At 33.0% G+C, this 15,201-nt stretch overlaps 1 protein-coding gene across 4 annotated transcripts in view; it reads left to right on the top strand.

Moving 5' to 3' along the window:
- The window catches only part of DACH1 (dachshund family transcription factor 1), a 166,244-nt gene that overhangs the window by 122,356 nt on the left and 28,687 nt on the right, over nt 1–15,201 (top strand). The window lies entirely within an intron of this gene.

Below are 15,201 nucleotides of genomic sequence, written 5' to 3' on the forward strand. Positions count from 1 at the left end.
CCTCAACTGATGATTTGATTTAGCTAAATTGTACTTAAAAGAATATCTGTAATACATCATCTTCTTAGATTACTAACATATCATCAAAAAGCCTTTTCCATGGAGGCGGCGGAGCAGGTGGGTTCTAATTATAAACACTCTTATCCAAAGTGAATTTGCTCACCCCAATAACTGAAAGAAAGCCATGAGATATATAACCATGCTGGCTTAGCCTCCATAATATCTAACACATGCCCTCGTTTTCTCTCTTGGCAAACGCTCCTCAGCAAATAGTATCTTGCATATGTCATTCTACATGTTTTCATTAGTGCCTTTTGGACTGTACTGTTATTGAGATAACTCATTCAGCCTGAATATCGCTTTTGTGCTGCGTGCCATCCATTACCGTTCTAGAATATTAAACATGTACAATTGTTTTAACTATTGTGAAATTGACAGATGAAGCTGAAACCAAAAACTACCTTTCATGGGATTTTAAACACTATTCTCCTCCATATGCCATCCCAATTATTATTTCGATATTATATTCCTAATGTACTGCTAAGGTTGATTAGAATTCAAGCCTCTCAAAAGCATGTACCAAAGGTCTTGGGCTGTGGAAAACATTTTTATAAAATAATCCATTAATGCAGAGGAGTGCAACTAAATTAGTTAGCAATTTGCTGAGCATGAATTAATGAACAGAGCTTCTCCCAGCTCCCAGAGTTGTAATTTTCATAATAACCTCAGACCTTTATTTGGCAGGTTGTTTAGTTTTTTCGTTTGAAGGTTTTCATTAGTCTAATGAGGACGGTGCAAGGGCGAGCAGTCAGCACAATTTACATGGGGAAGCTATCATAATAAATGAAGCAATTTGAATAACATGCAATGGTTTATGCAACAAGATAAGAAGAGATTGCAAAGCGAGATTTCGAGGTAACCAATACATTAGACCAACTAATAACCGAAGTAATCCCAATAAAAGGCTTAAATGAAAGGAATAAAATTAATGATATATACAAAACTGTAATGATATTATACATGATGCATTAGATTAATAAAATAAAAATGTTCACTTGTTTTAGTGCCTTTAGCCCCTAGCTTTTTGTACACAGGAATTTTAATTAGGATTCTACACTGATCACTGATCACTTTGCTTAGTTACATCTTAGCTATGGAAAAAAAAAAACAATTAAGGATACTGTTCCTTTACTATTTAATCTTTCCGGCCTTAATAGTTCAAAGAATACATTTTTATTTTAACGATACTTCTTGTGCCCGTATAATTTTGGAAGTAATTGCTTACGGTCCTGGAAATTATTAATATAATTTAATTGCCATGCAGTTAAAAATCTACAAAAAATATGTATTGTGCCATAAACATCATATTGGACCTTTTTCGTTTTACAGTTCATAATTCTATAATGGCTTTGTTTGCATAAAACTTGGTTTAGTGAATAGTAATTGGCATTAGCGTGTTGATATTATGAGTATTTTTATAATTGTGTAAAGCAAAAAACAAACAATAATAAAAATACAATTTAATTTAAAAAGGAAAATGGGATTTTTTAAATGAAATTAAATGTACATTTGGGTCTTTCTTCTGTTCAGTAAAAGTTAACTGATTTTCATGATTAGGTTTACTTTCTACTGTAACTCTTGCTCTGCATTATGAAACACAACACGATCAAGAGAAACTCGCCAAATGTTTTGATTTTGGTATTATTTTTTTTTTTTTATCCAGAAAAACATATCAGCTTTTTTTTGAGTTATCCAAAGTCAAATAAGAAAACGATATTTTAAATAATGTCAAAAATAGATGAAAACACATAGCAGCACATTTAATTTTGCATCTACAATATATTATGCAGCTCTGGATTTTTAACTTCCAAACCCTATTTCCTTTAGTAATAGAAAAGAATCGAGATTTTTTTTAGACATTGGGCAAATGGACTAAAAATTATTCTTCGTTTTTGGCCAATTCATTTTCGGGCAATAGATTTTCTTCCTTGCCTATTGTGAGGCATTTTTGATTCGGGAACAAAATTCATTGCCCGGTTCCCACGTTCACTCATCTCATTCTCATTCACTCTCTCTAAAACTCTTGAGATATTTCCCTACCTTCTCTGCCGACAACTTCCGAAGACCACTTACGCATCCTCTTCCACTTTTTCTTCATCCTCTATCTTTTCAATTATGACTTCTCTTCTCTTTTCTATCTCTTAATCTTCAACCTGCTATTTTCTTTCTTCTTCCGCATCTCTGTGGACATAACCCGGTGGAAACTTCCTCCAAAATGGCAGCACATGCAGTGACATTGTTTTGCCCTCACGTGAAGTGAGGGAAATATGGTGGCGCATGCAGTGACGTCATATCATGATCCTCCAATCATGGGAGAGGACGCCACTACAAACGCTGTCGTTTTACGTCCTTTCCCCTGATCGGAGGATTGGGAGAGGACGTCACCGCAAGAGCAGCCGTATTGCAGTGAGTTTTTGCTTTCAGTGACGTCCTCTTCCTTGTTTGGATTCAATTTTGGATGAAAATTCTGGGCTTTTTTGCTTTGTTTTTGTCTGATTTGTGGGGTGTCTGTTCTCGTTTTCGGGGCTTTGTACAAATTGCTAAATTTACCAAAATTCGGTAAATTTGAATCCGAATGCACAAATCTAATGTTTAATAATAGTGCTTAAATAGAGGGAAAATGTATTATATATATCAGATTACATTTGCTGTTGATAAACCTATGTTATGGCATATATATATATATATATATATATATATATATATATATATATATATATATATATATATATATATATATATATATGTTATACATACACACACAATGTTATGATTATATTATGTATTAATATTATTATTATTATTATTATTATTATTTTGCTCCAGTGTCACCGGATATAATATATATTTTGCAAAAACAGAGATTATCATAAATATATACATTATTATTATTACTATTAGAGGAGCAGGAGAATCCATTTGTTTATTAATGTTGGAATGAGATGCCCTTACAGATAAAAAGTATTGAAGTCTGGCTATTTCTGTAATGCTTTGTTTGGTATCACTTCTCCTTTATTGACATTTGAGCTCCTGCTGATATCTGCTACAATAATATTCCCTGCATAATATATTTCTGAAGAAGTACGTGACAAAAGGCATTTGTAATTATATTTACTTGTGAAAGATTATGGTTTATAGTTGAGCCAAGAGAGGCATCCTGTCATTTTCAGAGCCCACTAAATGTGACAGAATCTATTTTTCTGCCAACTTGTGAAGACCAGGCAGAAAGCAAATTTGCTGTGGTCAGCTAAGTGTATCCACTGAGCAGGAAAGTGAATTTAATAATGCATTATTGTTCTTCGCTGAAGGTGAACGGTAACAGTGTCTGTGTTACAGACATTTTTTCCTATGCTTTGATTTCCATATAGTGTAAGAAGTACCCGATTGCAAACACCTAAAGTCTGTCAACAAGCTGTTTATGCCTAGCATGACATGATCATAAAAAGTGTATGTTTTTGGTGTGTATTATTCAAAGTAAGCATTAAAACAGATCATTGCTATTAATGTCCTGTCAAAATAAGGAAAGACAGAAGACTGTCATCTTATTCTTAAAGCCAATAATATTACTGTTTTGTTATTTGTATGAGAATATTTGTAGTAAGGTCGTCTTCTTGATGTTTACATTTAGCTATACGTGGGGTTAGATATTAGGAATCCAGAGATCCGTTTACCTTTAACACTACACAGGGCAGCGTTCACGGATCCTACCTCCACATCCAGTATTCTTACTACTTAGTAGCCAGATATGATGTCATACCCCACTGCATTCTATGGCGACTGGGCTCAGGCATCCATGGTGTAAATGGGCCGGTGGGAGAGATCAGGGAGCTCCCCCTGTAGTAAATATTTGTTATGGTGGCTTATAGCAAAAAGTTACCCCTTACCTGGGGTGTTTGTCAGAAAATATTCATGGCTAGGCCAGATTACATATAACACTCTTATAGCTGCATTAGACCTGTCAACGGTAAAAAATATCTACGGTGTGCACATATTTGCATATTTGATTAGACACATTTACATATTAAATAACACTAATTTGCATATTTGGTGACATTACTAGATGTCACAGAAATCTTTAAAACATTGTAACTTGGAACCATCAAGATTTCAGAGTTTACTAAATAAAACAACTACATTAAAATAATACATTTTGTGCATGACTGTTTTAGATACATTTTGGAATTAGCCAGAAGCACACTGAGAACTACATTTCCTGGTATGCTCTTGAAGCACTTGGATTGAGTACGTTGAGTTTTCTAGTTAGCATCTGGGGCACAGAAATTGAAATAAAGAGAAGGAAGGATGATGCTTAAAATATGATATATATATATATACACATATAGCTGGAGAATTGTAAAACTGTCAATGGCAAAGTGATATTGTACCTTTCGAAAGACATAACATGGGGATAATACTGAGAGTATATGTATGGGTATTAAAATACTTGATTTGCCTTAAAATGATCCTATAAAAACATTCTAAAACAAAAGACCCAAACTAAAATAACTAAGAAATGATAAACTTCTGTGCAATACCTTCACATTCCTCGGTGCATTCGATAACATGGCATCATGGACGCATACACAGACATGCATACAATCAGGCTCCCGCACACTGGCGCACAATTAATTGGCCCTTGAGAGGATAGTTTCCATATTGTGTGTCACATATCTTCACAGGCTTGAGACCTCATCTTAATTTTTTGAAGATTTAAAGTGGGGAAGCATGGGAAAATTCAGCAGCTGTGGGTGGAACTACTGTTAGATGACGCTCTTGGATTACCAAGCGCCAAACCATTCAAGCTTCTCCTCAAGCGAGAAGAACCAATGTGAGCCTTCTTAATAAATAGTCAAATCAATTAAATGTCTGTGAATTTTTATGTTAGCACTTTACATCACACAGGCCAAATTTGTCCTATCTTTTAGATGACATTTGAATGGATTAACCCATGTGAATGAATTTCAAAATCAGCTCAATGACATGTTTCGTTTTAATTCAACTCACCTAAAAACCCAGGGTTCAGTGTTTAAACACAATTACTGTTTTAGTAATATACTGTAGATTTGGTTTCTTAATATTTTCCTATTCCAATAACATTGACGATGAACATTTTAAAAGAGAGCAATGTTCGTTGAGATAGGGTTTTGTTTAAAAAGACGGTGCTCCTGTTGTGCCATATTAACAATAACAAGCTATTTGGGAAATAGCTGCACTTGCAATAAACCACATAGTATAATTATCAAAATTTACTTTAAATGTGCTGTATGAAACCTAGAGATGAAAATGGTTCTAATAAAAAGTACATTAAATTCAAGTGATCATTGTTTTAATTGCATAAATAATTTGTAGTTTAAATTATAATAATAATGGTTCAGTATCAGAACAACCTGAATTAAAAAGGAGCGAATACTTTTGTTTAAACATAGAAAATGAAAATGCTGTGAATACCGTATGATTGTCCCAGAGAGTTATAGAAAGCCAGTTCTGCAAGGTGGTGCTTGTTCCAAACTATAGCAATAGGGAACAACGGCTTATGGTGCCTGGGGCAGGGCCAGATCATTTGCCCCATGCTGACATCACATCTACCTCTGGAAAGGGGAAGAGGACACAAGGTCAATGCCACCAGTTGTCTCCAGTGTGCTGCTCATCTTTGCAGTGCCTGGGGCAGCTGCCCCTCTTGCCTTATGGAAGTTACTGCCCTCAAAAGACTTTGTCCACCAACAGATTTTTGGGTTTGTAACCACTGAATAAATGTACATTGCCATATATGGCATAAACATGTCTATATGTTTTTAATTTTCAGCATTTTTAATAAATTATTTTGAATTGTAAATTACAAACTACCTGCCAGGGAAATCATTGTGTTACCCAGAATGGCAATAACATTAGGGAGAATTATTGAAAAAAAGTAAAAAAAATGCCTTTTTGTTTTTAATTATAAAAATACTTTTAGCTGCCGTTTTATAAAACGTTAAGTTCTTCCTAAATGTTGCTCCATGATATTCTACATTTTTAATTGTGCTTTTGTATATATCAATCCATGTTTTATGCATTCTAAAATACTTAAGATGAATAATATGTTCTACATGCTTTTACATGTCTTAGAACGATTACAAAATGATTAATGCTTTCTTTTTCATCCGGATTGTTGCCTAAATATCCAGCAACAAACACTTAAAGGAGACAAATAAGGACAGCGCTGAAAATCGTATTAGGGAAGTAATTTTCTTTCAAAATGTATATCATATTATCAAGACATTGTATCAGCTCCAACAAGCTTGCTGTGGCTGGTGACATCTTGAAGATGAATGTTAAACTGACTTGGCAGAATGTTTTACAGTGAAAACATTTCAAATGTCCTTTTATCACCTGTCCGTGTCCTGTCAGATTTCCTTGATTTGCCATCATATTATACAGACTTCAAGTTGTTTTGATAATTCTAGCCTGCTACACTATGGAAATATTGTAAAAAAAAGTTAATTTTGTTAAAGGATTCATTATACTTAGTGTGCAAATCTAAGTGATTGGACCTTATTTGACTCGCTGAAAGATAAGATTTATAATTTCCTGCCCAATGCATATGTGGTTTCACGGAAAAGTTTAATACTCTCCTGACTGATAGATATCAAGGGAAAAATATTTTCATATTGCAACATGATCATTTATTTCAAATAGGCCATTGGTCTATGTTTCTAAACTTTGCCATTGGCATAAATTCTTCTAAAAACCAAATACTAAATATAAGCATGAAATTAAAGCGTTGATTTTTATTTGGTGTGGGGACCATGCATTTTATAGCTTCTTTACTGAAAAATATGGTGAGTATATCAGAGTATAAGAGACAATTTAGAACAAGAATCCTTGAATAAACTGCTATTTGGGATGATTTTTTGGATCACAGGTGTTAAATTGCAGTCTCTGTTTCTATGGGAGTATTGGACTCAATTCAATCAGTCATCCAATATCCCGACTAATAAAAAAAGAACGAATATTAAAACCATACTCTCTATTAATCAATTCAACTCACAGGGCATGTAGTCAAGTGATAAAAGCTCAAGCATGTTTAACGCATGTAACATCGCACAATTAACACTATTTTAAATTACTGCTCGATTCAGCAAATCAAAGCAACGCTCTGGGGCAGCCAACTGAGACCAAGGTAATTGAACAATCAAGCTATGATTGTTTATGATTACAAATAGCTGTGAATATGTCCAAATCTCCTTGATACCAACTGAAAGTGATACAACATAAGTGAAACCTTGACATATATGATGTTATCATCATATTTCTATTAAACATATGTACAGTATCTCACAAAAGTGAGTACACCCCTCACATTTTTGTAACTATTTCATTATATCTTTTCATGTGACAGCACTGAAGAAATGACACTCTGCTACAATGTAAAGTAGGGAGCGTACAGCCTGTATAACAGTGTAAATTTGCTGTCCCCTCAAAATAACTCAACACACAGCAATTAATGTCTAAACCTTGGCAACAAAAGTGAGTACACCCCTATATGGAAATATCCAAATTGGGCCCAAAGTGTCAATATTTTGTGTGGCCATTATTTAATGCCTTAACCCTCTTGGGCATGGAGTTCACCGGAGCTTCACATGTTGCCACTGGAGTCCTCTTCCACCCCTCCATGACAACATCACAGAGCTGGTGGATGTTAGAGACTTTGTGCTCCCCCACCTTCCCTTTGAGGATGCCCCACAGATGCTCAATAGGGTTTAGGTCTGGAGACATGCTTGGCCAGTCCATCACCTTTACCCCTTCTTTAGCAAGGCAGTGGTCATCTTGGAGGTGTGTTTGGGGTCATGATCATGTTGGAATACTGCCACTGACAGGCTGACCCCCCCACCCCTTCAACCTCTGCAGCAATGCTGGCAGCACTCATATATCTATGTCCCAAAGACAACCTCTGGATATGACACTGAGCACGTGCACTCAACTTCTTTGGTTGACCATGGCGAGGCCTGTTCTGAGTGGAACCTGTGCTCTGAAACCACTGTATGCCCTTGCCCACCATGCTGCAGCTCAGTTTCAGCGTCTTGGCAATCTTCTTATATCCTAGGCCATCTTTATATAATTCCCTTTAAAGAAGAATGCACATAAAGTTTTTAAAAATATACATGCAGTTAGCAATAATTTCTTGGATCTGTGCCCAGGGAGTTGAATTGCCAGCTTTTGTGTATGGTTTGTGTGCAATTTCAGATTTTAGACAGATCATTGAATTGAGCCTTGTGTCTACATTGGCCATGTAAATAAAGACGATCTCCTTCTGAACATTCATTACAATTATTATTCCATAAGCATAATCATTTAATGTCCCCTAATATGGTATTTTTTTTACATAAGTAGCACAGGCGACCTACTTATTATATTACCGACCTGAATATTATAATTTAATAAGAAACTTAAAGGTTGGGTATGTTGATGTATATCCTGTAATTTGTGTTTATAACAGTAGTAGTTAAAACCCTTTGGGAGAAAATGTTACACATAAATCATGGACATGATTAATTGCTTTTTTAATATCACTTCTGAAATATTTATTGGAATATTTAAGACAATTTCTATCATTATTAACTTGCAACCAAAAATGTAAAAATGCATTATTCATGTTAGTTCATATAATTGATGATGCAGTCATCAATGAAAAGGATGATGCAAACATCTGTCTTCCCAATATACATACATAATTTTGCTTTTACATTTATAGTAAGTCATTGTGAGGCATGCCATCAATTACAATGACTTTCTGCATACTATCTTAAATGAAAAAAATCAAAATGCCCTTCATCTGTGTATCTGCTACATTTTTATCAGAAAACAATATCTACAAACGCACTTACTTTAGTAAAATATCACATGTTATGTATAGCTATGGCCGAGTCACATACTATGTCATCTTACATTTTTTAAAGTAAGTGGTAAAGGGACAATTATTTGGCAAGAAAAATGTGTTTATGACACAAATATATTGCTTTGTAAATGAAAAGTAGCATTTTTAAAAATGTTAAATTATTTCATTCAAAAATGTTAAATATTTTCACCATAAAAGAGCTGAGAAGAAAGTGTGACAAGGCCAGTATGGACATGTTTCTGTTACTTCAATCTCATAATGAAAATGGTAGTTTATTCAAATATTCTGTGAGCCAAATGAAAGACAATGGAATCTCAGTGGCTTTTTTCACACTTCTAGTTTGAGCCAATTTATGTGCAAGAGAAGGCAGTGACATGTTGAGGAAGCATTTGCAGCAGGTGAAGAATTAGGAGTGGTTAAGGCATTAACTAGATCAAATTGATTAGACTATATTAGGCTATATTAGAAATATTATATTAGAACATATATTAGAAAATAAAATCATATTTCTAATAGTTTTCACAGACAATATTATAAGTGGAATTTCTAATTTATTATGCAATACTATTTGTTATAAATAATTTATATTATATAAATAATTATTTATATTTATATTTATAATTTTAAATATATTCTCTATTGTCTATTATTTGTATGAGGGTAACAGATCTAGGATACCTTCATATTCAGTAATGGATCGTAAGTGGACATGCTAAGATTCATAACCAACCAAAATGAAAATACTCTGTTGCTTTGAAATATAAAATGTAAACTGGAACACACTATCCTATCGTACAAGAAGGTGAAACATATCATGTTCAAATGTTTCAAACCATAAAAAAAATATAAATTAGGATTATGCTAGAGTTAATTAACAGCAAGATGTCAGGAATACATTGGTTTGGACATACTCCAACCTTTATATACTTAATTTTATGATACTATCTTATTATATTATGAATATACTTACATTTTCATGTATTTTTGTTGGAGAGTGTATTTAAGTAGAACTTAGTTTAAAATGTAGCCAAATTGTCCAGTTTACTATCCCATTGTACAGAGCTGCAGACTTTGAAGGTGCTATATAAATCAATAAATAATAATGATTATGATGATGATGATGATAATAATACTGGTATAAAATTACATTTAAGACAGGAGTTAATTTATAATCTATATTTCTTTGGGATATTCTGTTCTCCTACGTCTCCTAACTTTGGTTTTGTTAATAACTGAGAATGGAAGAAAATGAAACGTACTGTGACTATGTTAGATATGTAAATTAATAACAATATAATACAATTATGAACTCATTCTTAATATCCATAACTAATTATCATCTTCTTTACAATGCCATATCCAAGTATTTAATAAAACGGTCTTTTCATTAATTCCCAATAAGCAAACTTCTCAAATAAGTCAAATGCTAAAAGAATTGATTTCTGGCATGCCTTTTGCTGGCAAAAGAATAAATTTGAGATTCAAAATGTGCTTTTGAAAGGCAAATTTCATCATACCAATCCACCCACCAGTTCTAGTTATCATAGTAAATAGTCAATGTTTGTTAATGACACTTCAGTCATACAGCTGGGATTGTTTAATATTTTATGAGTGTTACTTTGTTTTTCTCACAACAATCTGAGGCAGTTAAGGATTTATGAATAGTAGTTTTTTTGCAGCCCATCTGCAGCTTGCTATCTCCGCTAGCCTTGAGAATATGTTTAAATTTATTAAAGCGAGGCAAAAGCTCATTATTTCAAAGGAGAACCAAAGTGACACAGTGAATTGGTTATTAATGGAAAGGCACCGCCATAGGGCGATTGAAATTTAATGATATCCTACAAGAAAAAAATGAGGGTGTCACTTTCCAAAAAGTCACGCTAAATGCCAGCCTTTTTAAGGTCCTGTCGCTAATTTTATGCCTACACACAGTAATGTTTTCAGAAACGTTAAGGAAACACGGACCAGTGACTGTACTGATTATCCTTTTCACCTTCTCGCCTGTTCCAAATGGATTTGTGCAGTGAGCGATTTAATCTCTAAATATAGGAAATGTTAAAAAAAAAAAAAACATTGCTATTTTTCACAAGCTAAGGGCATTTTGAAATCCTCTAGAGATGGACTTGCAAATATTCTGTCTCCATGTGCCATTACAGAGCTTTACAAGTGACTTATTACCAGAATAAGAACATGTTTCAAGTTTTGATATAGGTAACAGTTGTGAAATTTAAGAAATTTAAACTAAGAAAAGGGAATTTTTTCAGGTACAAATGGATTACATAGAATCTTGTTATCAGTCAACTCTTTCATGTTGAGGGACAAGGCATAAGAAAGCAATATGGATAAGTGAAATGTACAATATTACTTAAAAGAAAAATCTCATGTCCTATGAAATATTATTTTTTTTATTTTTTAACCCAGATTTATTTTACTTTTTTATGTGAGTCCTGGCAGGTCCTAAACGTATTGACTGCTTTATGGCAGAGCTAAGTCAGGTGATCCACCTGGAGGTTATGATCAAAGGAGTCTGTTCTACATGTTGTGGTGTAACAAGGACATTCAAGTTTTATCTATCTACTTTAATATTATTTATAAGAAAGCAGCAGAACAAAGCTTTTTATGAAGAGTTAGGTTATTTTAAATTGAGTATGGAAACCTATTACTTTTCTAATTGTATTTCTATTACACTTTATTTTGATTCTTAAATCATACTGTGCATTTACATTATAGCTCACAAAAGTTATGTGTTGGAATGAAACTTCTGGAATTTTTTTTTTTTTTTTTTTTTTTTTACTTTGCATCCAGGTTGCTTGTAGTTCTTCAATTTCAACCGCCTTACCAGGTGCAACAAAATATATCATGAGCTTCCAAACAGTTCTGATCAAAGTTATAGCATAACAGGAGGCCAATGGGATCATGATACACATCATGCCTGCTTCCAATTGGTCTATTTATTCTTCCATTGTAAATAACAATAATTAACTATTTGTTGTGTTAGATAATATTACCATGACATACCATAGCGACATTTAATAATGTGCAAATAATATATTTTATCTCTTAATAGAATTACACAGATTTATTTAGTGTATCGAACAACAATGTCTACGTGTATACATTTTAGATGCAACAAATGTGCACAGTTTAGTCCCCAATAAAGTACAGTTTGATTAAAAAATATTCAGTTTGTATGATTAAATAGCACAAAAAGACTGAGAAATTGACAAATAATAAAATCAGTTTAATAAACTCAATTTATATGTGGAAGTATTTTTGTATCTTTTTGCAACTAAAGAGGTTTTATGTGAGTTTTGTTAGAAACTCTGTAATTACTTTTTATCACAAATTCCCAGATTTGCATATTATAAAAAAGAATAAAATGCTCCATAAAATCCCAGTATACACAGCGATATCATTACTAATTTTATAACCTTCCAAATTGATAGCTGAGTAAATACTGTATGATCACATACCCTTAAGCCAGATATGGTAACCAGAAAGATAATGATTATGTTACAAAATGCAGGATCCAGTATGTTAGTGTTAAAATGTGTTAAAAATGTCCGCAGTTTCTCACTGTGTGTCACTGTTTCTTTTTTTTTTTTACTGAAACTTGGTGTTTATTCAATAAAGACAGAGTTGAAAGAAGAGCTCTTTAACTTCACTATATATATTACCAAGAGCCAATCAAAGTGAGCTTCTGCTGCAGGTAGTGCACGGGTAGCCCTGTGTGATGTCTCGTTAAATTAGTAAGATGTCTTCAAAGTTTCCTTACACATTGAAGCATGCATTATATAGGCTAGCTCAGCCCTGCTCATTGTGAATAATGAAGTGAAAGAATTATGGCCATAACCCTCACAAAAACTCTGAGAACTTTGGTGAATAAACTCCAAAATGTATCAACAGCTACAAATAGTCTCTTAATTCTTCTGTTCTTCATTAATAATGCCCATACAATGGCACAACATCTCAACCTGAGAATTTCAGACTTGTATGTTTCTTTCAGCAAGAATTCAGGATTTTTTTTTAAGAAACACCAAATGTACTTATTTTGGAGCACCTAAAAATTGGCAGCTTCTTTTATCACATATAACATAAATGGAAACATTTCCTTTAAAAAAAGTTTGGTGCATCGTAATAATATTTTTATCAAATTGACATAGCAATAATAATAATAATACTGTTATAACTTTATATCGCTACAATAATGTTGTCAAAAGTATAACATTAATTATTGTTTATATATATTTATATATATCTAGATATATATAGATATATATATAGATATATCTATCTATCTATCTATCTATCTATCTATCTATCTATCTATCTATCTATCTATCTATCTATATATAGATAGATATATCTATATATATCTAGATATATATATATATATATATATATATATATATATATATTGTCTTTTAATGCAATGATGACTTGTTACCAATTGTTACCTTTCCATCAGGAGATAGCAAATGAGCAGGGAATTAATGTTTAAAAATAGTCAGATCTCTAAGTCTTTCCACTGAAGTGCACTGGGAAATTCCATCTTTTTCCCATACCCATCTCTCTCCTGATACTCCGCACAAAGGCAGGTCTCCTAACAACGTCACACATACCCATGGGTAAAAAGTATTTACATTCCTGATAACTAAACATTTAAACTTTAGTAGTATTTTTAGGATAGTGCATCCAACAATCTATAAGTCATTTCCAAAACACACCAAATAAAATCTAGGGAGAATGAACATAAAATCATGTTTCTGTTATTTGATTCTGATTTTAAACCAAAAGTGGAAGTGGAAGTTCCATGGAAACCAAAATGTGTTTTTTTGCATATTAAATACAGTGTTCTATGCAGTAAGTAGTAGTAAGGCATTGGAGAAAACCTGTTTTTACCTTATTTTGTTCAAGTAATTTTGCTTTATCTGCAGGTCTGAAGGCTGCTATTGTTGTTAGTCATGGGATATTTTGGGTGTCTTTCGCTACTTAAACACCACACTGAGCTGATTCTTTATGGCAATGCTAATGAAGTCCTGATTATTCGCTCTATTGTTTACCACAAGGCAATTTGAAAAGTACTTTGTTGCTAGGAGATAAAGGGACATCTAAAACCCATACAGAACACGAACTAGCGTTATTTTTAAAAATGCGCTTTAATGTGATAACGATAAATACTTTTGGGCGTTCCCTATGTAGAGGATATTATTTTTGCGTTGACATATTTGATGTTGATAAAAATTCACTAAAACATCATGAACTATGGAAAGCATAATATGAAAAAAAAAAAACTATTTCTTCAAGCAACTTAGGCAAAGGAGTATTGTACTATACTCGCTTCCATTGTACAAGTCAGATTTTTTTTTTATTACACAAAATAGAGAAATCAAAATACTTTACTTGATATCTTTTTTACATGAAAAATGGCATCCTCACTTTATTAACTTTTCACCTTTTTTTATTTTGCGACAATTTTTTTTTTCTCCAAGAATTATTTGTTGATAGCCACCTTTATAGTGGCTCACCTTCCAATGAGAAAGGAGACAATTAACGGGAAGGTGATTTATCACTGCCAGGAACTGTCAAGGACTTTTGTCGTAGTCAGAGAAAAAGCAATTTCACATTATGGCATTTCATTCGTAATACAATGTATTTACAGCTCACTGTTTTATTTTCAGCGCCTATTATCAGGTGAAACAGTTGCATCTGAAATGTTGTTTGTGACATAGGTGACCTGTTAGGATTTGATAAGTATTTACGCTGGAGCGCAAGGGGCTCACACATCTGCTGCTGGCAGAAGCAACGGAAAAAAAAGAACCTGGAAATGAGGCATTTGATTTTTCTGGTTCCTACACTCGAGCATCTGTTGCTATAATTAAGTGGCGTTCAATAATTGTAGAGCAGTGGTGAAATAAACATATGCATTCTTGCCAGCTTTTAGGATTTGGTGTCCTTATAGAGTGAAACAAAGTGACTGCCACAAGAAAAATGTCTTGGAACTATCCAGTGTTCAAACATGCAAAATAAAGTTCATAGGTGTAAACAAAACCTACATTTAATATCTCATTTAATAAATAGAAGAACATAATAATAATAATAAATAATAATAATGATCACTTTCACATATGTACAAAGATTTATTACATTTTTCCCAAAATGATATATTCCTTGTTTTATGCTCGATTCAAACAAGACTTTATCCAACGTTATAGGAAAAGTATTAATTAGTCCAGTAATGAGGACAAAAATACATACTGGTATGT

The sequence above is a fragment of the Spea bombifrons genome, chromosome 2, assembly GCF_027358695.1.
Source record: "Spea bombifrons isolate aSpeBom1 chromosome 2, aSpeBom1.2.pri, whole genome shotgun sequence".
NCBI lineage: Eukaryota > Metazoa > Chordata > Amphibia > Anura > Pelobatidae > Spea > Spea bombifrons.